Source organism: Capsicum annuum, unplaced genomic scaffold (genome assembly GCF_002878395.1).
Source record: "Capsicum annuum cultivar UCD-10X-F1 unplaced genomic scaffold, UCD10Xv1.1 ctg5345, whole genome shotgun sequence".
NCBI lineage: Eukaryota > Viridiplantae > Streptophyta > Magnoliopsida > Solanales > Solanaceae > Capsicum > Capsicum annuum.
Window position 1 is genome coordinate 130,937 of NW_025861569.1, and position 8,836 is coordinate 139,772.

Below are 8,836 nucleotides of genomic sequence, written 5' to 3' on the forward strand. Positions count from 1 at the left end.
TGAAGGATGTCCCTTGCTATATTAAAAATATATATTATATTAATTTATAATTTAGTGAGGGATCGCCCTTGCTATATTAAAAACATATATAATATTAATTTATTATTTAGTGAGAGACATCCCTTTCTATATTAAAAATATATATAATATTAATTTCTTATTTAGTCAGAGACGTTCCTTGCTATATTAAAAATATATATAATATTAGTTTATTATTTAGTGAGAGATGTTCCTTGCTATATTAAAAATATATATAATATTAATTTATTATTTAGTGAGGGACTACCCTTGGTATGTGAAAATTAATAAAAATTATAAATTTATATATAATGAGGGATATCCCTCGCTAAGTTGAATTAAAAAATAATTTGATATTTTGATATTTTGAGAGATATCCCTCCCTAAATCTCTTGCTAATTTGCTATTATTTTTACCATTTTATTGCATGAAAATTAAATATTTCAATAGAAAATGAACATACAACCAATAACAACCAGCAAAACAATAAGAAAATGCTTCCGAAATAATTCAAACATTAAAATTAAGCAACCAAACTTCATACATATTCATCCAACTTAAATAATATCCAAACAAGTATATAAAAGTATGAAAACAAGTAGCAAAACAAATTCTTTCAAACTCTCCAAATTAACAGAATCCAAAACTAAAACACCACCTAATAATCCATTTCATCCACTCCATCATCCTCATCCTCTTCATCATTATCGTCAGATCTAGGGGTGGAGAACGAGGAAGCTTGATTAACGTATTTACTTGAGCCTTGAGTTCTTGGATACCTGACTCAAGGGTTGTCCTACGTCGCTCCTCATCCTTCCTTCTTTTCATTCCTCCTTGTACTTCCTAGAAAGCTCCCGAACATCCTATCGCATCTCCTCAAGTTGTTCATCTGGCATGGTGGCAGATCCCCTATACCTTGCAATCCACACTGGAGGTGATGAAAATTCTTCTTGGAGCAAAGGCCGTATGCCCTCCCCTTATACACTCCGCCAACTACATCCAGCTAGCAAGAGAGAGTTTCTTCCTCTAATAGCATGATTGGATTGCCTTGATCATCTATCGGTCGGTTCTTTTTGAGCTCTTCAATTGCTTGAACGTATCGATTCTACATTAAAAGTAAGATTAGTATATAATAAATGGTATAAAATAAATTATAAGTAAGATTTAAAATACTTTTTAGTTTGAAAGCACAACAAAAATGGAGTTATCCAAATTCTATGTATTTTTGGCTATGGCGTCTTTCTTGTTTCTTGTTCCAGTAGTTCATGGTCGGGTACTTGATGGCCATTAATCTGTTTGCAACATTGCTCAGTCAATATTGAACCTAAAAATAAAAGGAACAAGATGATCTTAATATCCTAGAATGAAAAAATAGTCAACTGTTGGAAGGCCAAGTCGAACTTGATAGCTTAGGCTACATATTGGTCAAGGAGGGCACATCAAGTACATCTGTGGAATGTGTATTTGTAACTGGAGATGTGCAGGCGCTTGCAACAATTTATTATTTCCTTTCTGTTGTGCCTAAACATCTTATTTTGGAATACACCTCAAGGTGAAGTCTATTTAGCTGCTACACTAAACCGTATATTCAAATAATAACATATTGTAATCTCAGAAAACATCAACTCCATAGTCTTTTGAATTAAGACATTATTGTATTTTAGTAATCTTCAATGTAAAAAATAAAAAGTAAGATTTGAACTTACATAGGTGGCCTCTGCGCGTGTCTCGACCCAGACTTCTTTTCCATCTCTAATTTTAATATGGGTCTTCTTCCATACCTTTTCATGAGTGTTGGTCTACCAAGAGATGCTTGTTGCAGATGAAATAAACATAGTGAACCAAAAGTGTATTAAATAATTTATTACCATCTAAATGTTAAATAATTACCAATTTCCTCTTAGCTGTCCCCGTGGAAACCGAACCACATGTGTGCAATGAGCCATCCTTCTTGGACTTTCGAGCTGTCTTTGTCTGTTCACTTTTCTTTTGAAACTCTGGAGACTGCCAGCATACAATAAGTTGATCCCAATAATTTGACTCAAGCCATCCAGGCCGCCGTCCGTTACTTCGAGCTTTAGCAAGAATGCAAGACAATATAGAAGATGCCTTCTTCTTAAAATTACTTTGAATAACTTGATCCTCGGAAAGACTCCATGTACAGATTTTCTGCAAATAAAATATATAGCTTTAAGAGTATAAGTAATTCAAATGCTAAAATAATAAATGTCAAAAAGTACACTCATTACTCATTGTGATTAACTCTTGAAACACTTTGTAGTTCATACAAACAGTAGTACTTTACAGATAGAAACACTATAAATTTAGTTTGTGATAGGAAAGGATACAAAGAATAAAAACTCTATAAATAAGAATGATATGAAAGGATACAAAGAATAGAATCATTTTGTTTAACTTCACAAAACACGTGTCACTTGAAATGTTGCTTGAAAGATAACGAACCTTTTTTATTGACGTGTGTAGCAAAAAGAACTGTTACAGTTTATATTTCAAAATGGACATTGCATTTATAAGCTCACCTATCAATCTCAAGATCTATAATAAGAGGGGACAAAAATCTTTACTGAAAAATTGGAGAGCTGGATATTTTGCACCGAATCGGTGATGGTAGTAAATGTTGTACTTCCCATAATTTTTATCATTTCATATGAACCATATAATATAGTACTAAAATGGAAAATTCAAAAGTGAAGTGGTACCAAACATTATCGGAATAATCGCAGTAGCTGGGTTCAACCAGAATCTCAACTATATAAAGGGAAAAATGTCACCATGGATACACCTACCAAGAAGGGTAGTTGCCTATTTCCAAAGGAAAGTCCCAATTAGTGACAGATCTTATGCTTGGATTCACCCTCGGGGTTGATTCCACGGCTTCAGCAGTGGTGCTTAGCTAAGATGTCCACGAAATCAAGGGAATGGTTCATCAATTATTCTTAGTTCTATACATATAGCTCAAGTTTGTTAGTAGGAGGTAGAAATTATCCCTAGAGTTGTGGACGAGTTCTCCATATACTTGGTACATCTACGATTCCCCCACACAGTGCTTGTTTCAAATGTATACAACATATTTTCTTTTATTAGTTAAATAAAAAGCCAGCTATGCACATTGAAATATGAAGATTCCTATTACAAATAACTAGTTGTTTCCTCTTACTAGGACAATGGCAAAGAAAATGTATTAATATCAGCTAATCAACCCTCTGCAAACCACATAATATCTTTTTTATCTGATTTTTTTTTGTTTGCAACAATTAATATCCAAAAGAAACAATGAAGGTAACTATTTGATGTACATAACTTGATGTATTTGATACCTGGAAAGACCTTTAGTCATGAGAAAGATTCAACTCATTTGAACCGCTCACAACACAATAGTAGTAGCTTAATAGATTAAAATTATAGGCCCAAAAATTGAAGCTTGAAAGTTGCCTTTGAACATAACCAATCAATATTTTGCACATTTTCAAGATATTTGCCAGCATGACTTAGATAGCATTAGCCAAAGACTATATATAGGTCGAATGAATAAATATCTTGTAGGGATAATAGCATCTTGGTAATCAATTGTCAATAACTTTTAATTTTGGTACTTGTGGTATATGATTAAGTTAGGGGAACAACATTGACTGGTTATATTTAGCTTACTGTTTATGTGACTTTCTTAAGTTAGGGGAGCAACATTAGCCAGAACTACTACTTGCACCAAGAAAACTTTCTTAAGTTCTACTTGAAATCTAATGATTTCTCATAGTTATGTTAAATTCAACTGCATAAATTCACCTCGTTAACATTAATTAGCTTGTCTTTTGACTACATAAACTGTAGCTTGTAGACATTGGTGCTATGACTAGTAAGAAGGCTATATGACTTTGTGTTTTATGTTTGTTGTATATTAGTGTACAATAATCCCATCTAATAGCTTCTAGTTTCATGTATATTCCTCAAGAATCTCTTGTGACAGACAACCCATGTAGATGTACTACTAAATCAAAAAATAGAATCCGAATATTACATCCACAACTACTTGATTTAACGTGTGAAGTCATTGTGACACTATTAACCATGACTGTGAAGTCAGCTAAACTATTCCAGCAAATTCACCTCAATACTCCATCAAATCAATCTGAAACTTTACAAAATATAACCCTCACTGAAAGCACTATTCAAAACACAAAATCACAATAAGTTGTTAAACTGAAAGAGCTACAAATTGGGTAAAACGTTAAGATATAATTCAATTAGCAAAACTGAAGCAACACATGGTATTATGAAAAATATTGAAAATATCGTTCTGAAGTACACATACCATAAACTCATTGAAGACTCCTTGTTTTGTATGATTGGAAACTTCACGCCAAGTTGGATAAAAACCGTCATAATGTTTTTGGATTCCTGCTGAAATTGCATTTGCAGCCGGTCTTGAAGGATAAAACCCAAATTAATAATTAATATTTTTGTAAAATAGTTAATTTAAAAAGCAAAAAATAATATAGAAATTAGAATATAATAAAAAATAGGCTTACCCTTCCCATCAGCTATAATGTGCACCTTCCGTAGCTGATCTAACTCTCCAGGTTGTGGAAGATCTTGACCGTGGACAGAAGATGAAGTCGAAGAAGGATTAGGAGATGCTTCAAAATTGTACATCTCAGAATTTCTCGCTCCTATGTTTGACCAAGAAAGTTGTTGACTAACTGACTGAATGACCTTCGACAATGTAGTGTTTGAAGGTGGACGTCGATCTATAGCAGCGAGATAAGCTGAATCTGTGCCATGTGTACCTATAAGAGATAGAGACATTGAGAAATTATTTGGGTTTTGCATATTGTACTTATTCATCGTTTTGACCAAAGGGCTTGACCCCTAAGCTATATCTTTCAAAAATTGATTGGTCATGTTATTGTTTGGATCATGGACCTATATAGTGGTAAAAAGAATTAGAAGGTTAGTAGTTATTTATAATTTGTAAGGAAATATATATATGTATAGATATATATATATGTATGTATATATATATATGTATATATATATATATGTATATATATATATATGTATATATATATATATTTAACATTTATATGAGAACCAACTATCAAACATATTTAACATTTATACAATAAAATTAATATTGAATTATTTTGAAAAACTGAATAATATAATTCAAAACTTACTTATAATATGATTGAACTTTCGGACAATTCAATAATACATGTGTTGTGGTTGACTTTCTCTCCATATCAGTCAAAAATCTTCTTATGGTAGTTTTAGAACCCTTACTTGGATGATTGAATATGGATAATGGTGGGGCCAAAGGACCATTCTTACCTTTATTGTGTCGAATTGTTCTATTTCTCAAACATGGTACGTGTTTCTCAAAATAATAAGAACAACAGTGTGACGTTTTCGCAACGAGATAGGCAATAAGGAAAATTTTTAAATATAAATAAGCACAAGATTTAACTTTAAAAAATAGCAAAAAAATTTAAATATAAAAAAATAAAAATAATCATAACACAAATAGAGTTCAAATTGATGCGTCTCACTCAACTTGTGGCAACAAGGGAAAGAGGTACTTTATGACAAACGCAAAAGTAATGATCCATCAACCACTTGAAACTTCTGATGCTAAAATATATATGTGTATATGTTTATGTTTATATTAAAGTATGAAAGATTTTTGAAAAGTGATTTGAACTTTTACACTTTATTAAAAATCTTCGCAATAGATAAAATAATTAATAATCAAATGTTAAACGTGCGAGACACGTGTGGTTAAACTAGGTTCTAAAAATCATTAATATATTTTATTTAGTCTAACTATGAAAGAAGTTCATAAATCGATATTATTTTAGTGAATATTTTAATGGTACATGCCAGTTTTACTGTAATTATTGACATATAAATTAATTAATCAATAATATTTTATAGTGCAAATCTACTTAGTATAATTATCAAATTATAAAATGGTCAATCAATAACATTGAACAAAAGTATCATTAATTCACTTCTACTTACTATAATATTGACTATAAGCCAATTAATTACTAATTCTTATTTTTTTCCATTATCAAATTATAAGTTAATAAAGTATTTATCAAATGATGAATCAATATCATCCCAATCAATTTCATCTCTTATATCTTCAAAATTTGAAAGGAATAAATCTTCTTTTATCATATCATGAATGATTTTTGATAGTATAATAAAATGAATATCTTCATTTAGAGGAATACTCTTAATTATAGTAATTATTATTTTTTCAGAAAGAAAGTAAGTATAAAAATTCATTTAACCCTTTAAATATTCCCTAGACAAAAATTTAGGTAAAGAATTTTCACTACCTTTTTTGTATTGTATTTCAAAATCAAAAGGGGCTAATTGAGGTTGTCACCTTGCAAAAATTAACTTTGAAGCATTGTGTTTAAAATCTTTGTCAAACATATATTTGACTGACTGGGCGTCAGTTCTTACTATAAATTTCTGATTATATAAATCATCTTGAAATTTTAAAACACATTTAACAATAGTTAACATTTCATAGGCCACAGTGACACATTTTTTTTGACTTTCAGACCATTTTCCAGAGTGACAATTAATGAGACGTTCAATATTATTATGGGAATTTACTTGTTTAAGTATTCCTAAAAAACCAATATTAGAAGCATCAGCATCGACTATTTTTAACCAAGCAGGATCTGCTAAGGTTAAACAAGGTAAAGTCTTGACACACTTTTTTTTTTTAATCATTTTGACTAGATTAGTGTGAGAAGTCGTCCAAGATTATTTATGATTCTTTTTTAGTCTATCATACAAAGGAGCTAAATCACGAGACAAGTTTTGATAGAAAGAAAAAAAATATAATTAAGACTTCCTACGAATCTTTGTAATTGAGTTTTGTCAGTAATAATATCAGAGAATTTTTCTGCACAGTCCATAGCTCTTTGGATAGGCTCGATTTCTCCTTGCAAATATTATGTCCTAGAAATTGAACACTGGTTTGGAATAAGAACATTTTCGATTTAGAAATGACCAAGCTATTTTGCATTACAATTTATTTGAAAATATTCAGGTGTTTGAAATGTATTCTATTATTTTAGAAAACACAAGGATATCATCAATATACACTATTATAAAATCCATGTATGGATTAAATATATTATTCATGATTTTTTGAAATTCAGAGGAAGCATTTTTTAGACCAAATGGCATAGCATTCCACTCATATTGACCAAAAGACACATTAAAAGCAGTTCTATAAGTGTGTTCTTTAAAAATTCGAATTTGCCAGTATCCAGATTTTAAATCGAATTTTGAAAATATATTGGCATCATATAATCTAGATAATAAATTCTTTTTATTGAGAATTGGATACCTAATCCATTTTAAAACTTTATTAAGAGGTTTATAATTAACAACAAGTTTGGGTATACTGGATACTTTCATTAGTAGAGTTATGGACCTATCCGAATCTAGATTTGAACATTGGAAGGCTAGATTCATAGATGGTCTTCCACCCTTTTTTGCAGAAAGGGTTAAAAAATCAATCAAGGGTCAATATGGTGCCATTCCTTTGACGGATTTCACTTATGGTCAGCTTATAGTAGCTTGTATCAAATAAGGTCTAAGAATTTGTAATGAGTTAAAATTGTCTAGATAAATTAAGCTTGATAGTCTTAAAGAAAGATCCCAATTAGGTGATTTCTGTGGACAATTTGGTATGAAAAATCCTGCTTCTGCTTCTACCTCTAGAAAAAAGGGTCATAGACATATAAAACCCAATGACCCAGATAAACCCTATATAAAAAATAGATCTAGACATAGATCCAAAGAAGAGCGTGAAGTTAGAAAAACCCATCATAAGTCTACTAGATTTACGAGAAATAGATCTAAGAGAGACTTATCAAAAATCAAGTGTTACAATTATGGTCAATTTGGTCATATTACTCCAAATTGAAAACTTCAAAAACTCAAGTCCTTAGGACTTTCTGATGAGATTCATGATAAAGTATATGGTTTGTTATATACTTCAGGTTCTAAATTTGATTATGAATATGATTCTGAATCTGAAAATGATGTTGAATAACCTGATTCAACTGATAATGAGAATCATAAAAAAGCTAATGCTAATGCTTGCACTGACTGTAATAATAATATTTGTGATTGTGATGATGATTTTTATAAATTGCAATCCCAGTTTGAAGATTTAGATTTAAATGTTCAAACAATTACTGCTGACAGTGCTTTAGCATTATTAAAAGAAGTGACTGATGGAAAGCTTCGTCAAAAAATTATTGATCTTGCTTCTTCACAACCTAGCACTTCAAAGCCTACTAATAGAAAATATGTTAAGAAAAATACTGAATCTGTTATCGATTTTATGCCCTATTCTTTAACTGAAGTTAATAGATGTCTTACCATCAGTCAAACACCAGGAGACCTATTAGATGGGATGAGATTAATTTCCTAAAAATATGGATTTTAAATTCGGTCATTTCTCCAAAACTTGTGGAGGATGTGACAAATTCTTAGTTAACTCAAGTAACACAAAATACAGACGAAAAAATTTGTCTCCAATTTGATGATAATTCTACCATTTATAATTGAAATTCCTTTTCTATACCTAGAATGTTACCTGTTATGCATCTTATCTCTCCAGTTGAACCAGTATATGGTCCAACTAGAAGTCGTGCTGCATCTTTACATACTTTAAATTCAACAGATTCGCATATTCCATTCAAAAATATTGAAAAAAATTAAAATCAATCCTAAAATAAATATAGTTCAAGATAATGAC

At 30.5% G+C, this 8,836-nt stretch overlaps 1 long non-coding RNA gene across 2 annotated transcripts; it reads right to left on the bottom strand.

Moving 5' to 3' along the window:
• Positions 1-513: 513 nt before the first annotated feature.
• Positions 514-4,759, bottom strand: LOC107863904. 2 transcript variants are annotated; one of them, XR_007050539.1, is made up of 4 exons: positions 4,349-4,759; positions 1,909-2,187; positions 1,725-1,830; positions 522-1,123 (listed from the first exon to the last, which is right to left on the bottom strand). It is a non-coding gene; the product is annotated as an uncharacterized LOC107863904 (long non-coding RNA). The 2 variants fall into 2 exon arrangements; XR_007050540.1 differs by lacking the exon at positions 4,349-4,759 and having other exon boundaries at positions 514-1,123; positions 1,909-2,518.
• Between the last annotated feature and the right edge of the window lie 4,077 nt (positions 4,760-8,836).